The sequence below is a fragment of the Canis lupus genome, chromosome 13, assembly GCF_048164855.1.
Source record: "Canis lupus baileyi chromosome 13, mCanLup2.hap1, whole genome shotgun sequence".
In the NCBI taxonomy this organism is placed as follows: domain Eukaryota; kingdom Metazoa; phylum Chordata; class Mammalia; order Carnivora; family Canidae; genus Canis; species Canis lupus.
Genome location: NC_132850.1, coordinates 13617640 through 13640387, shown reverse-complemented (window position 1 = coordinate 13640387; position 22748 = coordinate 13617640). Strand labels below are relative to the sequence as shown.

The following is a 22748-nucleotide window of genomic DNA, read 5'->3' as shown; positions in this document are numbered from 1 at the left end:
CTGCAGAGAACGGGGTCATCACTCAGGGAGCAGCTTGAGACCAAGTCCTGATGACACTGTCTCCAGATCCAGGCATGCTTAAAACCAGTGCTCCGTTAGACTTGACTTCAGACTTTAACTTTTTACTTAAGACTGTTCAAATTGGTTTTTCTATCACTGGCAACCCAAGAAATTCGAGTAAAAAGACCCTGGAGTTCACCTCGTCAAACCTCCTAATTTTACAGATGAAGAGATTTGCAAAATCACATGGTCAGTTTTTATACGCGACCAATTTTCCAAATCCATATATTGCCACACTTCCTTTACCCAGTACCGCCGACCAGAACAGGAACAGGCTGTCCTTCTCCCTGAATAGGGTCAGAGAACATTGACTTTGGTCACAGAACACCGAATCTTTCTCCAACAGAAAGAATTTCCTATTTCAAATCCTCGGGAGCCAGTTTTGTTTTGCGTTACAATGTTTTTATCCCCCGAGCAGCGAGCAGCGCTGCCGATGGCCGTCCTTTCCCTTCTACACAGCGTCATGGGCAGCAATTAATTCTGATCACAAAGAGACAGCAGGGACGGATGGAGCATTAATTGGACGGAGCAGTCAGCATCTCCCTTAGCCCACAGTGGGTACCTGCATGCGGGCATATGGGGGCAGGCTCACGCACTCACGCGTGCACACACACGCTCACTCCCACCCCCACCCCCCTACCCCAACCAACCAGGGCACAGGAGAGGGCCCAGCATAGCACGCTGGCTGGTCAGCATGGCGTAGTATTAAAAAATCAAGGACTGTGGAGTCACAAAGATTCCATCACCAACCAGTGGCTTAAAATTGGCCTCCTCATTTGTAAAACAAGGATGCACAGACCTACTTCAAAGTGGTTCAGAGAATTAAATAAGAATATTGTATGTAAAGTGCTTTTCACTGGTATGTAGCAGGAGCTCAGTGAGTGTTAGTTTTCTTTCCTTCCACATCAAACACGTTTTATAGCAGGTAGAGAATAAAGGCCAACGTGACCTGCAAGTTTAGATCGTTGGTTGCTCTGGACTGGGCCTAGCAAACTTGATAGTCTCCCCCTGACCTCCCCTTAATCCTATATCACTGCCCTCCCCCTCCTCCCCAACACACACACACACACACACACACACACACACACACACACACACAATTGCTACATGTGCATGCACATACAATACACTCCCTCCTGCCTCCTCCCCCTCCAGGATGGCAAACTCTGGGAGGGCGGCTCGGTATCCTTACTGCCCCTCACAGCCCCCAGCATACAGGAGGCACTGCACGGACATTTGTTAAATAATTACTGACACAGCCTGTGCCTTTGCTCATGCTCTCTCTCCACCTTAGCCTCAGTCCAGTCATTCTTCAAGGCTTAGCATGGACCCCACCACATTCTTCACAAAATTTTTGAAATTGGTTCCTGGGAGCAACTCTCTTCTCCTTTGAACTCCATTCCTCTTTCATGATACCTGCAGTGTTCTCACTGTGATATAAGGTATATGTGGTGTCCTTGCTTCCCTATCTCCTCAAGGTTCTTCTCTCCATCATTGAATCAACTCGAGCCAGTGGATGCCAGGCACCATGGATGCTGAGAGGCATCCAACTTGGTCTGTGTCTTGAGATGTTCAGGTTCAGACTAGTCCTTAAGCACAGCAACTGTGTCTGACTCATTTTTTTCTATCCCCCAGGCCTTGAGCCATGGTGATCCTTAAATATGTGATAATGGCAATGGGTGACCCAGGAGAGAACATTTGGGCCAGGACATCAGTGGGTCTTATGAGGATACCAAAGGCCAACGAACTTCCTAAGGTTGGGCCCGGATTCTGCTAGGCTTTCTGAGGGAAAGGGTTCAGTACTACCGAGAGAGATCTGGAGGTAATGAGCCATGTCCCTAGACCATGTCACACAGGATGCACTCAAATCCAAATCCCCGAATCAGCTGAGATCTGGTACCCAGGGATGTTGATTTAGCCGAAGCTCTGGCCTGGGGTCAGGCCCACTTTTGCCACCAGGTTTCACAGTGATGCTGAACAGGTCATTACCCCTTTTGGGTATCAGTTAAGCCACCTCAATTTTAGGCAGCCAACGATTGTGAATACCTACTATGTTCCTTGTCCTGGAGACACAGATATAAATCAGAAATGATTAGCTCCTTTCAGAGCTCACTGTCTAGCAGGAACTATGAAAAGGAACATCAAAGAGATGTTGTAACATCTCATATTGTATAGTTCTTTGTTTTTAAAATGTGAAGAAAGCTCCTCATTGCCTGTAGGATAAATTGTCAATCTCCTACACCCGGCACCTCTTGTGATGTGGCCCCCACCCACCTATGTAGTCTCTCCCCAATACTGATCCCATGCCCTGGCCACACTCTAGCACCAGGTACTCCCAATGCTCCATTGTCATTTGTGCCTTTGCCCGTGTGATGTCCTTGCAAAACTCTCTTCCTGTTAAATTTCTGATGATCCTTTAATACAAAGTCGAAGTATGAGGTATGCACAGAAGGAGCATCACATCTGTAAATTGGAAATGATTTTAAATATTATGGTTTTAAGAAAGCTTGCTTACTTCCTTCTTTCCTTCGATTTTCCTCCCTCCCTTCCTTCCTTCCTTCTTCCTTCCTTCCTTCCTTCCTTCCTTCCTTCCTTCCTTCCTTCCTTCCTTCCTTCCTTCCTTCTTCTTTCCTTGCTTCCCTTAAAGGGGCAGTTTAGATTAGATTAGATAGATTCCAACACTTTTAAGATGCAGTAATCACTCATAATCTTTGTACTATGTCTTTGGAACTCATGATCAATCTGTCCAAGCTGTGCCCCTCATGGTGTTTGAAAACATCCCAAGGAGCAATTAACTAGATTGTAGGCTGTGGGCTTGGCTTCCCAAAGAAATTTCCTTCCATTGGTGAGTGAGATGGCAAGTCTACCACACCCAGCCTTTTCTTCTCTAGATTCCTGTTCCTGCCCTTGATTATAGTTTTCTCCCTTAAACAATGCTGTAAGAGATCATTTAGGTCTCTAATTCAGAGCAGTGAGTTCATCCACAGCTCTGGGCTTTCAGGCCCTTGTGGAATGTCTTCCTCTTTTCCTCTTGGTGAATGTTTAATCACCCCTGTAAACCTAGCTCAAAGTCTGTCCTGTTTAGGAAGTCTTCCCAGATTCCTCAAGACTGAATTTAGTTGCTTACTTGATCTGCTCTCTGTGTCCCCACAGAATCCTGGACCTACTTTCCTTCAGCTTTAATCACACTGTTTTATAATCCAAACCAGATTAAGAGACAGGTTAGGCATTTGAGGTACCAGGCATGTGTGAGAGGATGCTAAAACATCAATGAAAATATAGCAAGTTGAAGAAAATTATGTTGATCAGAACTGTTCACAAATATGTAGTTGGAGGAAAATCTGAGATCCATGGGTGAGGTAACTTTTGCTCAAATCATCAAGCTGGAAAATGGTCCAACTGGAATTTGAATCTGACTCCAAAATCAGTGCTTGTATTGGTTATTCACTCAATCATATGTGTTAGATGCTGACTGTGTGTCAGGCACTGTGTTCGGCATCGGGATGCAAAATTTCAAACAAGGCAGATAATGGCAGAGCAGAGTCAAATTCCTTATGCTGGTCTCTGAACTCATGATCTGAGACCCTTCTGTCCCGCTGCGTGATTTCACCACTAGGAAGCTCCATAGCCAGCTTCTCAGCCTCTCCCTCTCCCCAGGAGCACACAAGGCACTTCCTCAGAACCAGCCCTTCCCCTGCCCCAAAATCTTTGGCTGTGCCCACTGTGGAAAGAAAGCCAAGGCTGCTGCCAAATTCATTAATAATTTTGGCTTTCTGGAGGAAGGAATTGGATTGCTTTGCTCTTCAAATATCAAAACATCCAATTAACACAGCTAATTAGCATCACTAGCAGCAGTCAAAAGAATGGCAATTTAGATGCAGGATTTCAAAGGTTTCCTAGTTGTAGGCCAAGGCAACCCATCACTTGCTAATGACAAGAGTTCCTTGCTTAGGCAATTCTATAGCAGCCATCAATTAGCCTAGCCACCGGGCAGAGACTGGCCCCATCCCTGGGTCATTTGTCTAATCAGAACTGGGGATAGAGAGAAAGAGAATTGGGGAAGAGGAGAGAGAGGGAGGGAAAAAAAATGAGCTAGGAAAAAAGGGAAGCACAGAGAGGGAGAGATACTGAGAGAAGCAACACACAAAGACATAGAAATTCTCAGAGATAAAGAGAGACAGACACTGTGTGTGTGAGAGAGACAAACAAGAAGTCTTATAAATAGGGATCATATAGGCACAGAGAAACAGAAATAAGCTTCTTAAATATAGAAAAGATATGACAAAAAACTTCTGGCCACCAGTAGCTTTGGGAAAGTGGCTGATCTCTGGGCTCTAAAACCAGGCTGACCTGTGCTGTGAGAGCAAATGAGAAGTTGGCAAAGTTCGGCTGCTATGGTGAGGCCCGAGAGATGAGAGATGGGAAGACCCCACCCAAGCTCTTCTCGTCCCGCCACCCCCACCATGCCCCACCTCACACTGAAGATTGGCTTTTCACGAGATTGGCTTCTGTTTGGAAGGTGGGGTATGAGGTCAGCGTTCCTCCATTTCTGGGCTTTCTCCTGGAAACCTCATGGGCTCGACAGCCAGGCCTGTGATCAATCGGAAGCACTGCTGTCTCCCTCCAGGAAGGAAACCAGTGGATCTCTCACTGAGTTCACCCCAGACCTGACTTTCAAGTCCTTCTTCCTCTCTACTGCACCACCTCTGCCCTGGTTCAGGCCTTATGGTCACGCTTCTAGATGGTCTCAATGGCCTCTGGTCTCTCCTTGCTGCTGTCCGGGCCATTCTTGTCACTGTTGCCAGAGTGATATTTCTAGGACATGGGTAGGACTGTGTTTCTCTCTGACTGAAACTTCTTTTGAATGGTTTCCATACTTTCTCTAGGTCAAGCCCTAGCCCGTTAAACACAGTATTCAAGGCTCCTTCTGGGCGCTGGCTCCTGCCATCTCCTTGTAGCCTCTCCTGACCCACCTCTCTCACCCCCGCTACACTCACACTCCAACTGCTGGAGATGACGTGGGAGGCTGGAGACTCCACCCTGCCTTTACCTCTCGGCTCTGTCTCATCCTCTCTGGGCACCGCAATGTCTATCTGATCCTTGCTCCTGCTCTTACCTTTCTAACTCTTTGTTCACACACATCTGCTGCCTATAAATGTGTTCTTTTTACCGCCTCACCTCTTACCTGTCAGGTAAGAAATATGTGCAACGACAGCTGTGAAACAATAGGATCAGTGGCAAATTGGACAGCAAATGCCACACTCAAAACCCCTCAAACTCAACATTCAATCAACCAACCAACCAACTCACCAGCCAGCAAACATTCTTCTGGCCAAACCCACCATCTGCAGAAAAAAATCAGCCGTGGGCCACCAGTTGGTGAGGCCCCATCTGTAACCTAGACTGGGAGCTTAGCTCGCCCCCTCAGCCCTCCACGCTCAGACTCCACTTCCATCTCTGGCCACCTCCTTGCCTTGGGTTTCCTTGTGCGCGGGGCTATTTGAACAGCCTGCGCTGCCTCCTTCCTTTGGGGCCCTGCAGAGGTGTTAACTGTGTGTAAATAGTTGCAAAAAAAACACTCACATTTACAGTGATGAGGCCAATCCAAGCATCCGCCTGGCCCAGGCAGGATGTTATTAATCAGCATTTTAATGAAGCCTAATTACAGCAGATGATGCCTCCCACCAGGTAAGACAATGGTTACAGATGGGAGCAAACCAGGAAATCGCTGCCCTCTCCTGGGTTCACCCCACCCTAGCATGGAGGGTTAACTGGGAAGGGCTGGCCTGCTTGTAGGGACGAGAGTCCAGCAGAGGGCCCTGCGAGCAGTGACTCCTCTCCCAGTGCCAACAGAAACAGTCTGGACAGTGGGTGGAGCTGGGCCTCTAGCTCGGGATGGCTTCTGGCAAGTGATCATCGTCTCTCTGAGGTCTCTCTGGCTGGCATTCTGTTTTCCCAGATATGGCTACGTGTCCGTTTCCAGCACCTGTTCCTGAGTCAGGCCTTGGTAAGGCATGGGAGTCTTCCAAAAATGACCTTTGTTTCCTCAACTCTTGGTTTTTTTCTCTTTGCCCCTCCATTTATTCCTCTTTTCTCCTTACGACGCTGGAGCGTCGAGGGCCCCTCCCAAGGCCACAGCCCAGCGCGGTTCAGTGGCTCAGAGCCCTGGCTGTGGAGTCACACGGTGAGAATCCAGACTCTGAGGCCAGATGGACTCAGCTGTGTGACCCTGGACAGGTACTTTCAATGACCTCATCGGTCTAATGAGAGCAGTAACCAGTCCTATCTTCTCCACATGGTTCTTTAGGGAAACACCTAGGGCAATGCCTGCTGCCTAACCCAGTCTGTTTCTTAATTCTTTGTCTTCCCTGAGAAGTCAGTAGGTGGGAGAAACACTTGGCCCCTGCCAGTTGTTTCTCTAGTACTTGGGGAATGAAGTAGGGACCCTGCAGTGCTCCCAAAATCATACTGAGAGGAAGGGCCCACTAGTCCAGGGTAAACTAAGCTGACTCCCCTTCTCTACCTCCTCCCATATACACCATCTGTTCTCCTATTAATAGTCAATTCCTCATGCTATTTTCTTGCCCAAGAACCTTCTCTGGCTCCCCATTGCCTATAAGCTAAAACATCAAATTAGTACTATGGCACTCAAGGCTATTATCTGGTTCTAGAAGATTTTGCCGGCTTTACTTCCTGGGCCTCCCTTGTATGAACTCGCCCTTCCAGATGGGACAGTTCCTTAACATGCTGGGTTCCTATACCACTGAGGCTTGCTTTACTCATGAGGATCCACTCTCCAGAGGCCTTCTCTGCATCACCACCAGACTGTAAGTTCCTCCATCAGACTGTGATAGTGGATGCTATTTTGTTTTATTTCATTTTAAATCTCAGTATTAGGGGCACCCGGGAGGCTCAGTCAGTTAAGTGTCTGCCTTTGACTCCGTTCAAGATCCCTGGGTCCTGGGATTGAGCCCCACATAGGCTCCCTGCTTGGCAGGAAGCCTGCTTCTCCCTCTTTCCCCCCCCCCGCTCATGCTCTCTCTCTCTTTCTCTCTCAAAATGAATTAAAAAAAATCTAAATCTCAGTATTAACGGAGCTAGGCACAATGAAGACTCTCAATAAAATGTGTTAAATTGGACTACATGCCACCCCTTCAAATTCTTTGTTTTTAGAGTCAATAGCTCCCCGTGTGTACTGTGCTGTAGTCCGGGCCAAGATCTGAACCAACAGACCTGGGGGCAAGGTCGAGCTCTGCCACTGTGACCACCTATCCTACATATCAGCTTGGCTGGGACATGATGACCACTTAAGTGGTCTAAACATGATTCCAGATGTTTCTGTGAAGGATCTGGAATTTTGAAAGAGATTACCACTTAACTTGGTGAACTTTGAGTGAAGCAGATTATTCTCCATAATGTTGGTGGGCTTCATCCAATCAACTGGAGGCCTGAGTAGAACAAGAGACTGCCCTCTCTTGAGCAAGAGTGAATTCTGCAGCAGACAGCCTTCAGGTCTGAACGGTTTGTTTTGTTTTGTTTTTAAAGATTTTATTTGTTTATTCATGAGAGATACACACAGAGAGAAACAGAGACCCAGGCAAAGGGAGAAGCAGGCTCCACGCAGGGAGCCGGATGCGGGACTTGATCCCAGGACCCCAGCATCACACCCTGAGCCGTAAGGCAGACACCTAACCACTGAGTAACCCAGGTGTCCAGGTCTGAACTGTTAAGTCTGCTCTTCCCTGGGTCTCCAGCCTGCTGGCCTACCCTGCAGATTTTGGACTTGCCAGCCTCCATAAGCACCCCAGCCAATTCCTTAAAATAAATCCTTCTCTCTCTATAAATCCTATTGGTTCTGTTTCTCTGGAGAAGCCTGACTTATACAACCACGTTGTGCATTTCTGTCAGGCAATTTGACCTCACTGAGCCTTTGTTTTCTAAGCTGTAAAATGAGGATAATTGTTCCTCCTTCACAGAACTGCTGTGATGATTTGTTGTGACCCTGTATATGTGAAAGCCCTGGAAACCGTGAGCACCTTACTAAATCTTATTAGGAGACTCACCACTTCCAGGAAGGTGTCCCCACCTGTTCCAGCCCTCCTTACACGCAGACATTCCTGTGCTCTGAGAGCAGTCTGGGCCCATACCACGCTGACTAAGTCCTTTCTTTTACCATCTAAGTGCATGTGAGGCCCGGCACTGGAGGGAGACAGAACGCGTGGGGACAGGGACCCAGTGGAGGCTTGTCTGGGGCAGCTCTCAAAGCTAAAGCAGAGGCTGCTATAAAGGATTCAGACATGATGCTGCAGTCGGTTGGGTTCTGAATTTAAATGCAGCCCATTGCTCTTTGTCTTGACAAGGTAATAAAAAAATCCTCCGATGGTATATTATGGATGCAAAGGTGCAATACTGGCTTTCTGCTCTCTGCTCACCGTCTGAAGGAAGGAAGACATGTCTGGGGCCTAAAGGGGACAGACCTCGTTGGGAGGGAAACAGCAGATAGTGCATCCTCAGCAGCACAGGCAGGGCCTGGACCCCTCATGCTAAGCCAGTGCTTCTCGATCTTTCATGCTGAGGCTCACAGAGAAGATGCTATTTGTTTGCACAGTGAAGGGGGAAGGGAGGGGCTGCTTTCTGCTGGAGGTTACTGGGCCCAGTGCCTTCCACTCCAGCCTTGAGCGGCTGTGCACAGGCTGAGGTATCAGTACCTTCTGGGGGGTAGGAATCTCTGTGATACGCTTCCCCCCTCAGCTGGGAGCACGGAAGATGCTCCGGTCCTCGTGGCACACACCTCATGGAATCCTCGGCTGGGAAGTCGTATTTGGCCCCTCACGCTCCACTGGGGCTTGTGGTTGCTAGCTCTCTTGGTGGGTCGAGAATCCTGACAATCTGATCATGATCACTCAGAATGACCAGCACGTACCTTCCACAGTAGGGCACCCAAAGCCAGGCCCTCACACTCTGTGCAGTCCCATCTCTAAGCACTCCCTCCCCTAATGATTTTATCTATTTTTCATTCTTTGTCTCCCAGGTATGCATGTGACGGGTTTGACTGATCCAGGATAAACTTGGCCAGAAGGGAGGGCTCCAGGCTGCGTTGGCTGCAGGCTGGTTCCCAGTGTGCATCCTAGGGCTGGGCTGAGGTGCCGGTGTCTCTCCTGGCGGCTGGCTGCAATAGCCAGGGTCAAGCCCAACTGCGTGGGCGTGTGGAAGACCTCTGTCCAAGTCAGTTTTGTTAGCGTCACCTTCACCAAGGCGAGTCACCCAGATACACCCAACATCAGTGAGGGGAGAAAGAATATTCCATCTGCTGTCATTCCCAGCATTGAAGCTCTAGACTTTTCTAGCTCCTCACCCAGCATTTGTGTCATGTCATGTCTCTGGGCTTTGGTCTAGAATGTCTGTTAATTGTAACATCTGCACGTCAACTTTTCCATCAGATTGTACCTTGGAATGCAGGGGCCTCACTTGGTCCGTTTCTATGTCCCCAGCCTCCCAGTATGGGACCTGACACAGAAGGAGTGCTCAGAAACTCCTTGTTAAACAATGAGTAAATAATTGAATAAATGAATGGCCAATGTCTGGGCCCTTTGGGTTTGTATATGCTCACTTGCCTCCCTGCCTGGACCCATTGGGATATAGTTCAAAGCCTTGTGTCTAGGTTCCAGTAGATCTAAGACACACTGAAAAGGGTCAAATACCCTTAACTCATCATCTGTACTTATAGTTGCAATTTGAGTTCATACCATACCTAGGACATCAGAGATTCCTTAGTTCAACTGCCCCCTTGGGTGCAGAAGCAATGTCTATTCATCTTTGATCTCCAGGGCCCAACACGGGACCTGTTACAGAGCGGGTGCTTGGTAAGTATTTGTTTTTCCATCAATCCCTCTAACACTTCTATAAATATGAAAATGAAAGCCCAGAGAGGGAACATGAAGTTCCTGGGTCACACAGGAAGTTTCTGGATGTCTGGATTCCAGCCTGGCTCCCCTGATTCCCAGGAGGTCAGAACCCAATGGATAGAATCTGGCCAAACCCACCATCTGCAGAAGAGAATCATCCATGGGCCACCAGTTGGTGAGGCTCCTCCGGTTTCTTAACACAGACCTAAGGTTATATGAAGTAGGACTTTACTTATTCCAAATTTGTCTCAGATCATTGACAGATCCAACTTTAAAGCCACGAAGGCAAAAGGCAATTGCTGTGGCTGCAGCAGAGCTGGCTTTGGAGGCTGAGAGACCTGACTTGGGGAATTAGCAGAAGCACTTGCTGACTACATGACCTTGCATAAATTCCCTGCTTGCTCTGAGCACCAGTCTCCTCCCCCTACTTCCTGCACCAAGGGGACCACAATGCCTACCTTTCAGGGTTGTAGTAGAGACCTCTGCTAATGTGCATTTACCTAGAACATATTAATCATCGGTGGCCACTCACTTACAATGACTTTGTGTTTCAGACTGTGCTTCAGAGCTGGCCCGCAAGCACCAGCCGTCACCTCTGGAGATGGTTTGCCCTTACAAAGACTCCCAGTCTCGATGCCCTGCCACCCTGGTATTTTAACATTCACAGTGCCACCGCTTGCTGTGAACAGCCACTGACCATAAAGTTTGACATTTTGAAGATTAAAGTGCTTTGAATTAGTCATGCACATGTGATGTCATTGTTCCTTCTTGTCCTGCTCTGGAATCTAAAAATGACTTTCAGCAGAGCCCAGTAACTTTCCCTCAACAATTACTCTCCAGCGCGGAGGTATGCAAGGAGTTTAGGCCAAGTGAAAACTCTCCATCACTCAGAAGAGAGCCAGACCAGAGGAGAGACAGCATGAGTCAGCATCCTTGGAGAGAGGGTCTGCTGTGCCAGGCGTGGTGCTGTGCTGCCTCTCTGAGGAGCAGAGGGGGCTGGAGGGCTGGGGAGGAGTGGGGAGGGGTGACGGGACAGGCCAAATCTCCAGCAGTCGGGCTAGGAGCACAGGAGCAGGGCATGTGCTATGGGAAGTCAAGGCTCGAGGTCAGAGGCTGGCTCTGCCCTGCACAAGCTGTGTGACCCCAGGTGAGTTAATACCTTGAGCCAACAATTTCTCACTTGCAAGACAGGAAGGATAGCTCCTTCATAGGGTTGCTGTGAGAACTGAATAAGCTAATAAAATACTTAGCGCAATGCCTACCACGTGGTAGGCAAACTGTAGATGTTTTCCTTCATTGAAGAGCTTTCCAACTTTCTAAGACTCAGCTATCTCCTCATGCTTTACCCTCTGTGCGTTCCCAGAATCCCAGAGACACCCACTTGCACAAATTAATACTGAAATGCTTGGCCGAAGGCAAGGGAGTTTGGGATTTTCCAGTCTGCCCTCACTGCAAACAAGTAGGGGCAGACTCAAGCCACAGTTTTCTTGTGAGAGAACTCAAAGGAAGAATCTCTTTTGCCTTAAGACTAGTCTTCTGATTTTAGGGGTGGTGTGGATGATTCTCCACCCAGACAGCAGACTCTCCATCTGAGTAGATTCTCCATCTACGCAGCAGACCCCTGATCTACTGGGATCACCGTAAAGGATCACACAGAATTGTTACGTGTGATAATAGCTTCCATCTCTTACTAGGAACCAGTCAGGGTGTTCAGTACTTACATACATTTGCATTTAACCTCACACAAACCGTGGGGAGTTGGTGGTTTATCTCTTTTCTCCAGGTGAGGATCTGAGGTCCCTAGAGGTGAAGGAACTTGCCCAAAGTTACACACGGCTCAGAAATGCCATAGTGAGGATTTGAAGTCAGCTGTGCATGATTGCAGAGAATGTGGGCTCCTAAGGCCCGAACCACTCCAGCTCGAATGCCTACAGTCCTGGCCCTTGCCCAAGTCTGGGCCTGTTGGCTGGCTTCCCCATAACTGGATTGAGGGACCCTCCATTCCCCAAAGCTGGTGTGGAGGATGCAGCCTGTGTTAGTGGAGCCAGCTGGACCTCAGACAGTGGCGGGCTTGGAACATATTTCGGGACTGTGCCCTTGGCCTTCCTTAGGCAGCACCCCAATCTATGGTGCTTTATCGTGGCAGGTGCCTCGGTTGCAAAGAGCACAAATGGTAAAGAAATAAGCAAGCCAGTTGGCAGAGCTAGCCCGTGGACGCACACACCAGGACGTCGTGTGAGGCCTGGGAGGTGGCTCCTTCCTCACTACAGGCCTTCCCCATAGGAGGCACTGGGAAGAGAGACTCTCCGCTTGACATTCTTCCACCTTCCCGTGTCCCTAGCTCCGTTCACATGCCCCGGTCACGCACTTGGTCAAGAGGGGAGGCAGGAGGCAGGAGACAGAAACAGTGATCCCTGAAAGACAGTTTTTTCAAGGTGAAGGTCAAATCCCCATTTTTCTGAAAAGCTCAATAAATGGTATTCAAATTTGAATCTGAATGGAGTTCCGAGGAGAAGGGAACAAGGAGGGAGAGAGGGGACAGAGGCCTGGAGAAGCCAAGACAGGACGAACAGGAAGGACTGGCTGCGAGTGGGGCTGCTGGCAGCCCGGAGGGGGGTTGGGGGGTTCGCGGCCCGCCCTGCTCAGCCACTGGCTCAGCCCTGCGCACCTGCTCAAGATCCTGTGAGCTGAAAACACTGGACTGGGATGTGGCTTTGCGTGCCGAGCATTTCCACTATTTGCCACTGTTGGCCTTAAGAGAGGAAGGGAGCTAAGCAGGAAGACGGAGAGAGAAGGGAAAAGCAAGAGAGAGGAGAGGAGGGGCTGGAGGGGGAGGCAGGAAGGGGGTGTCCCGGACTGTGTCTGTGCCTGCCTGAGAGTCAGAGAGACAGATGAAAAGACGAAGAGGAAAAAAAAGAAAAAAAAAAAAAGGAGGCTGTGAGACAGGGAAGAAGGAAATGAGTCGAGAGGAGGGATGTCCATGTGGGAGAGAAACTGGGGACTGGGGGAGTGAAAGGATGTGCTGCTCGTCCCAACCCAGGTCCCCAGAGCTCCAATCGCAGCCCAGACAAAGGACTTGGTGGCCTCCCAGTCCTTGCGGGGAGGAAGCTAGACTCTCCCAGGCCGCCATGCACCCTGGGGGCCAGGAGAGGGCACTTGAACCTCATGCAACAGCGGCAGAGCTGCAGCTGGTGGGCCGCGGGGCAGGCTGCAAGGGGCAGAGAGCCGGGAGGAGGGCCGCCTCTGGCTCAGGCCTCAGGCCCTGGGTGACCGGCACCGGCACCTGCACCTGCACCTGCACCTGCACCTGTCCCGCGGAGCCAGGACCCGTGCACATGCCCCTGGACACGGGGCGGCATGAATTGGTTTGGGTCTCCCCGGCTGCCCCCACACCAGCCGGGCACCTGCTTCCTGCCTTCCCCCTGCCCGACCCTATCCCAGATTTCTGTCCTGTGGAGCAGCACGCCTCCAGCTTCCCCCCACCGCCTCCCTCTTCCCGCCCACCCAGAATCACCCCTTCCATGAGTACACGCAGACTCATCTCCAAAACCAGGCCGTGTACACTCTGCCATTTGATCGACGCAGCCATCCGCAAAGGTGGGCACAGCAGGGAGAACGGGAAACTGAGGCACAGAGACGGAATGTCAATGCTGTGCCATCACACGGAAACAAATAAAAATCACTGTACTTTCCAGCCCTTATGGCCCATGATGAGAACCCAAGTGTGTTAACTGTTTACTGTGACAGGTCTCTTCAGTGTTGGCATCACCAAAGACCTAGCTTTGTCCCGGGCTGTCTCGGCCTCAGTCACACACCCGGCCTACAGACCGGTCCCTGCCTGGTCATTAATGACTTTGTTCGGGGAAAGAGTTTTGCATTATGCACATGAGTACAAAGAATGGAGTCTGAGTCCACGGGGATGGCTGAGAACTCCAAACACTTTTAAGAGGATTGCTGTTTAAGAATCTTAGAAATCCCTTAAGAATCTTAAGAACCCTTCAAGGGAGGTTCCATCAAGTCTCCAGTCTGCACTGATTTCATCCTTTCCTGATGGCCCAGAAATTTATTACTTAGATTTCACCCAATTCGGTACTTGACTAGTAACAGTAATAATAAAGCTATCATTTATTGAGTGCCTACCACGTTCCAGGTAATCTGGGCACCTGAGATTTTTTTTTTTTTTTTATGTTTCCATCTACTTGGAACACTCCTGTGAGGTAAGTTTCATAATCATTATTGTTATAAAAGGGCAAAGTGAGGCTCAGAGCTGAGGTCCCTTGCCCAAGGTCACGCAACTAGTAAATAGCAGAGCCACGATCTGTACCCAGGTCAGCCTGGCTCTGAAGCCCATCTCCTTTTTATCCTATTACCGAACAATGGCATCTGTTACATCTCAGCTATTATTAGCTCCTCGGCCACATGACTGGTTTCTTTAAAGGAAGTGTCCTCTAGTGGGGCACTCAGATTTGGATTTGATATCAAAAGACACAAATCCAAGCTCCTGGGAGGGCGTTGCCCCACCACCTCCAGACTGGGTCACCTGACGGGCCTCCCCCATCTGAATCTCACTTTGCAGACTTCTGGAGTCGGGGACCCGTTGTGGCTTTGAGTAGGTGCTCAGGGTCAAAATGTACCTCCCTTATTATACAATAGAGATAATGATACTCATCTCTCTGGGCTGTTGTGGGGGATCAAACCAGATGATGGCTCTGAATGTACTTTATATATACTGGTAAGTGCTGTTCACTGCCGAAGAGTTTACCAGAGGGCTTCGCATTTTGTTCCAGGAGCTCTGTAAATCCATAAATATATTTTGCTTTGAACTGAAATCCAAGCACTCTCAGTCTCCTTTTGCTTCTCCACTGACTTCCCGCAAAATCTGCATAGAATGAGAGCAGGTCCCGACTCTCCTCCCTCCAAGTCCTGTCTTTCATTTTCCCAGCCGCGATTCCTACCTCCTGCCTCTTGAGACACGTCGACAGGCCAGGCACGGTCACAACCCCAGCGAAAGGCCCTTGTCTCAGACAGGGTTGGCAGCTGCCTCCTCTTATTGGCAGGACATTTATCATCTTGAGGAAAATATTGACGGATAAGAAACCCCAGACAGGCAGTGTGTCTTGCTGGGCAGGCAGTCTGCTGCTTGGGAAATGAGTTTTAAGGTGCTGGTTCCAAGGCATTCTGGAAGAAAAGGAGGGAGGCGGTCCTGTGGAGAATGGCCTGTGCCCTCAGAGGTTTGACAAAATCCTTCGAATGACTGTGTCTAGTACTTAGTAGATGTTCAATAAATGAGTTAGATCCAGGTTCAGTGGGCGCTTTGGATGCCATCTGGAGGATAGAGGCCCTTTGTCCAAACCCTTAATTTCACAGGTGGGTAAATGGGGTCAGGGAAGGCCAGTGATTTGCTCAAGATCACACAGCAGGTCGGTGGCAGAGATCAGATTAACAAAGTCCATGGATCACCGATCTCACAAGGGAACACTGTCTGTTACACAATGATGCTACCAGGACATATCCCAAAACCTCTGGTCAGATGGGGAAGTTTGGGAAGCTGGAACCTTGGGTTCCCTAGGGAATCAGGAAGAAGCGAATCCTCTGACTGTCTTGCAGAGCCAGTTCTCAGGGAGCACATCCTTTTAAAGACGAGGGAAGTGGGAATAAGGCAGGGCTGGCGTGTTACTTGGAGGGGTGGTGTGACATGGGCCCATGCTGCACTAAGCCACTGTCCTCCCCACGCACCATGGTGCTCTCCCTGAAACCACCGACTGGTTCCCACAGTCCTCTCTAACCTCATTGCCTCTCACCCCCTACCTCAGACCCCAAGGGCTAGACTCGTCCAAAGGAGGGAAGAAGCAGCCCTCCCAGCGCTCTGGGCCCTGCACATGCCGCTCTCCCAGCCTGCTAGACTCTTGCGTAGCACCTTCCTCGCTGCACTTACTCCCACCCCCTGCATCCCCAAGGCTGGGTTTGCTGCTCCTTCTAGCCACTCCTTGTAGCCCCCTCTGTCACAGCACTGTACTGGAGGCACTCTCCTGCCTATCTCCCTCACCACACTGGGAACTTCTCTAGGCAGAGGCCATGACCACTTGACATTGCATCCCCAGAAACCAGGCCAGGTTCTGGTGCACAGAGGAAGCTCAGTAAGCGTGACCCTGTTATCTCCCTCATAGAGGTTAAAAACTAAGCTGCCTCTCATTGGCTCTTGTTCTGACCTCTAGGGCCACACAGAACAGATCTACTTTCTATGCTCCATGATGGCTCTTTAGAAATTTGACCAAATCATGGCTTCCAAATATCTTCTTTCCAAGGAAAATATCCCAATTCCTTAACAAGTTCTTCACCGGTCATAGCTTTGTACCCAAAGCTATGGGTGACCGACCATCTCGGTTTGCTTAGGACTGTCCTGGTTTTAGCCTGGAAGCCTCCTGTCTCAGGAAATCCCTAGGACCTAGGGAGATCTGGACAGTTGGCAAACCTAGTTTTGTCTTCCTTTCCCATCTCAGTCCTTCAGAGGCCTTGTATCATTTTTTCAATGTCCTGCATACAGTAGGGGCCAGAAATGAACACAGGGCTCAGGGGTCAACAACACAGCAGGACGAAGAAAGGCCAGCCACCTCCTTGCTCCTGACATCCGCTTCTATTAATGCAGTCAGTCAGCATCAATTTCAGCAGGAGGACAGAGTGGGGTGGATGTGGCGGTTGATACATTTGCCTTGGTGGCCAACATTGAGCTTAATAGTGTCAATTAAGATGCCGATACCATTTTGCTACACAGAAAACCTGATTTCCCCAAATCAGTACTTCCAAAGCTGCTTTTGTTTTATTTTATACTAAAGGCAGAAATTATTTCACAACTTCGTTCTTAATATTGCCCAAGGCCTCCAAGTATTCCAGGCCTTCAGCCGTTCACCAATTATTTATTAAACACCTACAGTGTGGCACATGGTCCCTCTCTTTGTCCTTCGAGTTGGTCAGAGCTAGGCCTAACTCTGCAACGGGTTCGAACTGATCTTGGGTAAAATTCTTCCATGTTGGGGGCTCTCCCCACATTTGTCAAACAAGAGGATGGGGACACAAGGAAGTGCGCACATAAGTGTGCGAATGGCGACAAATATAAACAAACAGGTTCGAGTTACTTAAGAACTAGCCGGGATTTTTCTGACCATCAGCTAACAGCCATAATCCTGAAACAATATCAACTCTCTTTATCATCAACTTGGTTTCCATGGAGCCTCACAGTGCTGCTAGTGAAGGCTGACAGTTATCACCATAAAGAAACTTTACAACTTTGTAATTTGTAGCTCTCTGCTGTCAGTAATATTAACAGCATTTCGAATTACGGCTATAAACTTGACAACAGCAGATAAAACCCTTAGAAACCTCATTTGTGGGGATGAGGGAGGCTGGGGGAAGGTAATGACATTTTGGTTTTCTAGGCCTGGAGAGGAGGCACGCTTTGACGCGGAGGTAGGAGCAACGGGGCCAAGGCAGGACTCGCAAAGGGCAAAGCAGCTCAGCTTGGGCAGCACAGAAGGCGGGGGTCTGCGTGGCATTTGGGTGATCAGAGCTTGCACTCGGGTCAGTGCCAGGGGTGAGGGTTACAGAGAGCAAGGCTAGCAGATGGACAGGGCTGGCTGGTGGGTCTCAACCTCTGCGGGGTTCAGGAAAGGGCTTTTGTCCTACAGGAAATGGAGGGAATCTAGGCCAACAGCAGAGCAGGGAGGAAGGTAAGACAAAGCCTACCAGGCAGGATGGAGAGAGCAACCCTGGGCATGTTCTTTGAGTTTTCGGGGCTTCAGTTTCTCTACTGTAAAATGGAGGTGCTTATTTCAAAGGCCAAAAATCAAATGATCTTTCTGCATCTGTCTGTCCATCTAGCTAGCTAGATGGCTAGCTAATAATTTAGAAATCATATAATTTCATCTTTTAATCTAAAGATAGGAAGATTTGAACCCAGAATGGGGAACAGATCTTTCCAAGCCAACGTGGTAAAGTAGAGGCAAGCCAGTCCTCCAGTGCAGGGATCCCGACCCGTCTCGTGAAGCTCATCTCAATGTTATTATTTTTACCATTACTATTGCTACTATTAGTCATTCATTCATTCAGCCATTTAGTAAGCACTCATGTTTAAAGATCAAATTCTAGTCCCCATCCTGCATGAAGGAGAAAAAGAAAGCCACAGGCCTCCATCTAGTTTAGTCTTCTGTTCCCACAGCCCTCTGATTGAAGCATTTTTTGCTTATGAATTTTAACAAAGGCCTGACCCTGGGCATGACAATCAGGAACGGGGAAGGACCTAGATATTTGAACATGCCAACCAACAGGTCAGACATCACAGTTTCTTACTCTTCTGTCTCAAAAGTGAAGTCTCTTTAGCAAGAAAGAAAATCCAGGCAGGACCTCCTCCCTCCTGCTCCCAGCACGTCCTCCGACAGCCCCAATACCACACGTACATATTCTGATCATTCCTCTGAGCAACGCAGATCATATCCCCCGTTGTCCTACAGTGAGCCAGCTAGGAGATGCTGGTAAGGGCTGCTTCCGTTTCATTCATTCATGCATTTATTCATTCATTCCTTGGCATCCACTGAGGTTCTACCCAGTATCAGTCTTTAGCCAAAGAGGTGAAGTGATTTAACTAAGGTTGCACAGCTTTATGAAGGAGACAAGGGGCAAAAGGCCATACTAGAGTGGGCACACCAAGAAAATCACTCCCTTCATTATAACTCTACAGTACCTCGTAGAAAAATCCACTATGACTCTGTCCAAAGCCCTCACTTTTCTCCAGAACTTCAGGCTTATACAGTCATCTGACTACTAAACGCCTCCGCTTGTATATCACACAAGCCCCCTACCCTCCATTCATCCCAGAGCTCAGACTATCCCCACCCTAATCCTTTTCTCCCAATTTAAGTGATTGGCCCCACCATGTACCACGTTCAAATCAGGAAAATTGGGTATCTTCCTTGGCTTATTCCTTTATCCTCACACTCACACCCAAGTAATCACCAAAAATAATCCTACTTGTTAGATATTGATACATGTTGTTAAAATGAAACTGTCTTTGTCTTGGTTTTAGCCAAGATCCCAAGTCTACAGCTACACATTTCTAAGTGAGGTATGAAATCACCAGGCAGGACTTGCAGAGGGAAACAGAAAGCCAGTTTTGCAACCTTTAGCTCTCGTTCAGACAAGAGGGCGGCTGGAGGGGTGCAGCGACCCGAAGAGGTGAACCACCAGACCACCAGGGACTGAGGAAGGACCATACATATACAACTAGCCTGAGCAGACGTATTTGCCGACATCAACGGCTCTCTAGGGCCAGGGATGCTATGTCTGAAGAAGCTTATGAGGGCTTGCTCAAGCCATCTTGAGAACATCCCCATCAGCCAAGACCTTTCCTGCCCCTTTCCCCCTCTCCCTCATCCCGCTCAAGCTTGGAGGGCTGAACATCTGGGGTCAGCCAGATGGAGGAGAGGGCTGCGAGGCAGGCTGAGCAAACACAAGTCACCATGAGCCTGTGTAGAAAAGCCTGAGCTGGAGGATGGGACAGTTTTTACTTTGAACAGCTGTCATGGCTCTGACTGGATCAGATGTGGTCATTGCTGAACTGAGACTCTTTTGTGACCAGACTTAATTAGAAAACTTGTAGTTCCCTGAGAGTTATTAGAAAGTCATGAGGCCCGCCAGAGCTCTTGTGTGTCTGGGTCTAGGTCTATAATCTGTCTGTATCTATCCGGAGGGTCAGTGGGGGACAAGAAATACTTTCTAATCCTAGCCTGTGGACACCGTTTGTTCGAAGTACCTGTTATGCAGTTCCCAGATCTTTCTCTTTCTTGCCTCTATCCGGCTCTGCCCATGTTTCTTTAGTCACGTGCTGCTTCCGGCACAGCCCCAACTATCCTCTGATACTTTGGGACACACATCCTCTCTCTGGCATCAGGGTTCTCCCCTGTACACCTACCTGCCAAGGAGGCTGCCCCCATCCCTCCTTCTGCCTGTGTGCCTTTCGTCCTCAAGGTCTGAGCCTTAGCTTCTCTTCCTACAGGAAATCTTTCTTCCGTCTGCCTCCTCTCCACCCCTGCAGGGTTAGGGACTCCCAGATACTTCCCTGACCAGCAGAAGTGCCCTCTTCCAGAGCGTTTACTTTCTGATGCTGCTGTCCTGACCTTTCTCCCTCCTTTCAAACTATCTCCTCCTTGAAGGCAAGGCCCATGCCTTATCCATCTATTTCTAGCATCTAATGAGTTGTATTTGATGGGCAAGTGAATAAATGATATTTTCATTTATGATGCATAAATGATGCATATTTGAGAGGACCCAGTGCAAGGTATATAGTCGGCTCTGAATTTGGACCAAGCCAGTTAACTGAATTCTAAATCTCTGCATCTTCTTTGGGCCACACCAACCATTCTCTTCTCCCAAAGCCAGCATTTTCTGATTTCAAGGTGCCCATAGCTATAAGCCTACGTGGAAACCAGTTTACTTGGGACCCAAGGTCTCTGTTCCCAGTGTTTTCCTCATCCATTATATCGAAGAGCTATTTCCTATAGCTTGTAACCAGACCATAAACAAAGGCCAGAGGAGCTCTGGGTTATTTTATGATTTCAGTTTAGCCTTTCTCTTTCTCTGTCTTTTTCTTCTTCTTTTTTAATCGTTTGAACAGAGCATATTTATTACTTGGCAGGCCAGTAAATTGTAAATAGGGTTTGCTGAAGAATGGCCCAAAATTCTTAGGAATTTATCATTCCACAACGACAACAACAAAAACAACAAACCACAGGAAGGAAAGGCGAGGGAAGTAATATTTAATGGCACTGAGTGTGTGCCCAGTGATTTATCTGCATTCTTCATGTAACCCTTGAAACAACTCTGTGAAGCAAATAATCGTCATCCTCACTTTGCAGACGAAGAAACGGTGGTTCAGAGTGGTTAAATACCTGGCTTAGAGACCTCAGCTAGAATGATGCAAAGCAGAACTGACCCGCAGGACTCCTACATCAGACACACAGAGGGAGACCAGGGCAGAGGCCTCTGAGGATGTCCCCCTCTTAGATTCTGCTCAAAGTCACAAGTCTTCCTTCCAGAAAATGAACTAAGTATCTTTACTCACAGTTTTGCACAAACTGTAGACTGTTCATAGGCTGTTCTTGAAGACCATCCATAAGCCCCTCCATTAAGAACCCTTAACTATAAGAATGAAAGTAGCTACGGGCTTAGGGTGGTAGGCTGTCCAGGACACCTTTGTGTTGCTCTTCCCTATTAGACTGAACACTTAATGCTCACAGGATCCCTCCATTCTTTAGACTCCCCAAAACAGAGAATTGTGGATTCTTGATTTTATAAATTCACCTAAGCATGGGGTTATAAAGTTTCAGATTTCAGAGAAAGACATTAGAGTATCAGAGCCAGAAGGGACCACAGGAGAGATCAAGCCCACCCATGAGGTCATTCCACGGCTCTGATAGGTAGAAATATCAGACGCCGAGGCTAAGAGAAGGCTTGCTCAGAGCTCTCCAGTAACAGTGGTGGAGTCAGCATTCCAACCCCACATGCTGGCTTCAGAGCCAGATCATCAGGGTCAAGACTCACCCAATAAAAGGAAGGCCATGCAGTCTGCATGGTGGTGGGAAGAGCTGGGGCAGGAGGAGCATCTGTTGAGTAGCTATCAGGTGCCAGGCAGTGCCAGTGGACTGGAGATACACGGCATCATTTCACTCTCCCAGGATCCCTGAAGAGTGAGTATTATCCCTATTTTTGTTTTGCAAATGGAGAAATAGGCTCAGAGCGGTGAGATAAGCGGCCCAAGGTCACACAGCTCGAGAAGCATCAGTGACTGTCCTCTGCTCTATTTTCCTGATGGAGTGGAGAAGGAATGTCCGAGAACAAGCCGCTGATAGTGTTTAGCTGGTGCTTTTCCAGGGAGAAAAATTAAACTGACAGATGCCTATGTTCTAGTGGGTGGAGAGGCGGACGCTTCTGTGGGCCTGGGTGGTGTCCCTCAGGACTCCCTGTCCCCCAGCTCTTCCCTGGTCTTACGCTCACCCAGCAGGCCCTGGACAGCTGACATGTCCTCCGTGTACCCTGACGTGAGAAGGGCTGCTCCGGGGGCAGGCACCCACCCCACTCCACGAGCCACCTGGTGTTGTGAGACCAAGGCCCTCGGTCGTGGAGACTCCACCCAGACCCTTTGCCCCGTGAACTCTGCCAACCCCGTCACAGCCTCCTGTCCTAACAGCCCGTTCTTAACGCAAATGCAGGTCCTCATTCACAGGCACATACACCTATTGGATGTTTTAACCGACAGTCACTTAATATTTAAAGCTGACAGGGCAGACGCACATGCATTATTTCATTTTAACTCCTTGCAGCTCAGTGAGGCTTAGTGCTGTGTCCTCCCGTTACTGATGAGGACACTGAGGCCCCGGGCAGGTGACGAAACTGGCCCAAGGTGACACATCTAGCAGGTGGCTGAGCCAGGATTCCAACCCAGGTTTCTTTCAATTGAAAGTCTGCCCTTTGCTCAAGGGCGCATTTTTCATGGCTGTCTCTGCTTCATTCCCTTAGCAGGGATTAGGAGAGCGCAGGTTCACAGCCTCTGGGAAGAGCGTGGGCTCACCTTGGGGAGGCTACGGGACGTGCTGAAGGGCGCTCTCTGGGATGACGCTGCTGCTGTCATCACAGTCCTGGTCTCCTGACTCCGGGCTGAGGACACGTCCTCCCAGGCCCTACCGCCTCTCCCATCAGACCATGTAATTTCTCTTTCCGCTTGGGACGTGAAGCTAG

General features: G+C 49.1%; 1 protein-coding gene and 1 long non-coding RNA gene across 16 annotated transcripts in view; one reads left to right on the top strand and one right to left on the bottom strand.

Moving 5' to 3' along the window:
- The window catches only part of LOC140602551 (BEN domain-containing protein 5), a 1370322-nt gene that overhangs the window by 29806 nt on the left and 1317768 nt on the right, over positions 1-22748 (bottom strand). The gene's annotated exons all lie outside the window — the stretch shown is intronic.
- LOC140602550 (uncharacterized) lies at positions 5918-10756 on the top strand. 2 transcript variants are annotated; one of them, XR_012005482.1, is made up of 3 exons: positions 5918-6067; positions 6732-6887; positions 10520-10756. It is a non-coding gene; the product is annotated as an uncharacterized lncRNA (long non-coding RNA). The 2 variants fall into 2 exon arrangements; XR_012005483.1 differs by having other exon boundaries at positions 9092-10756.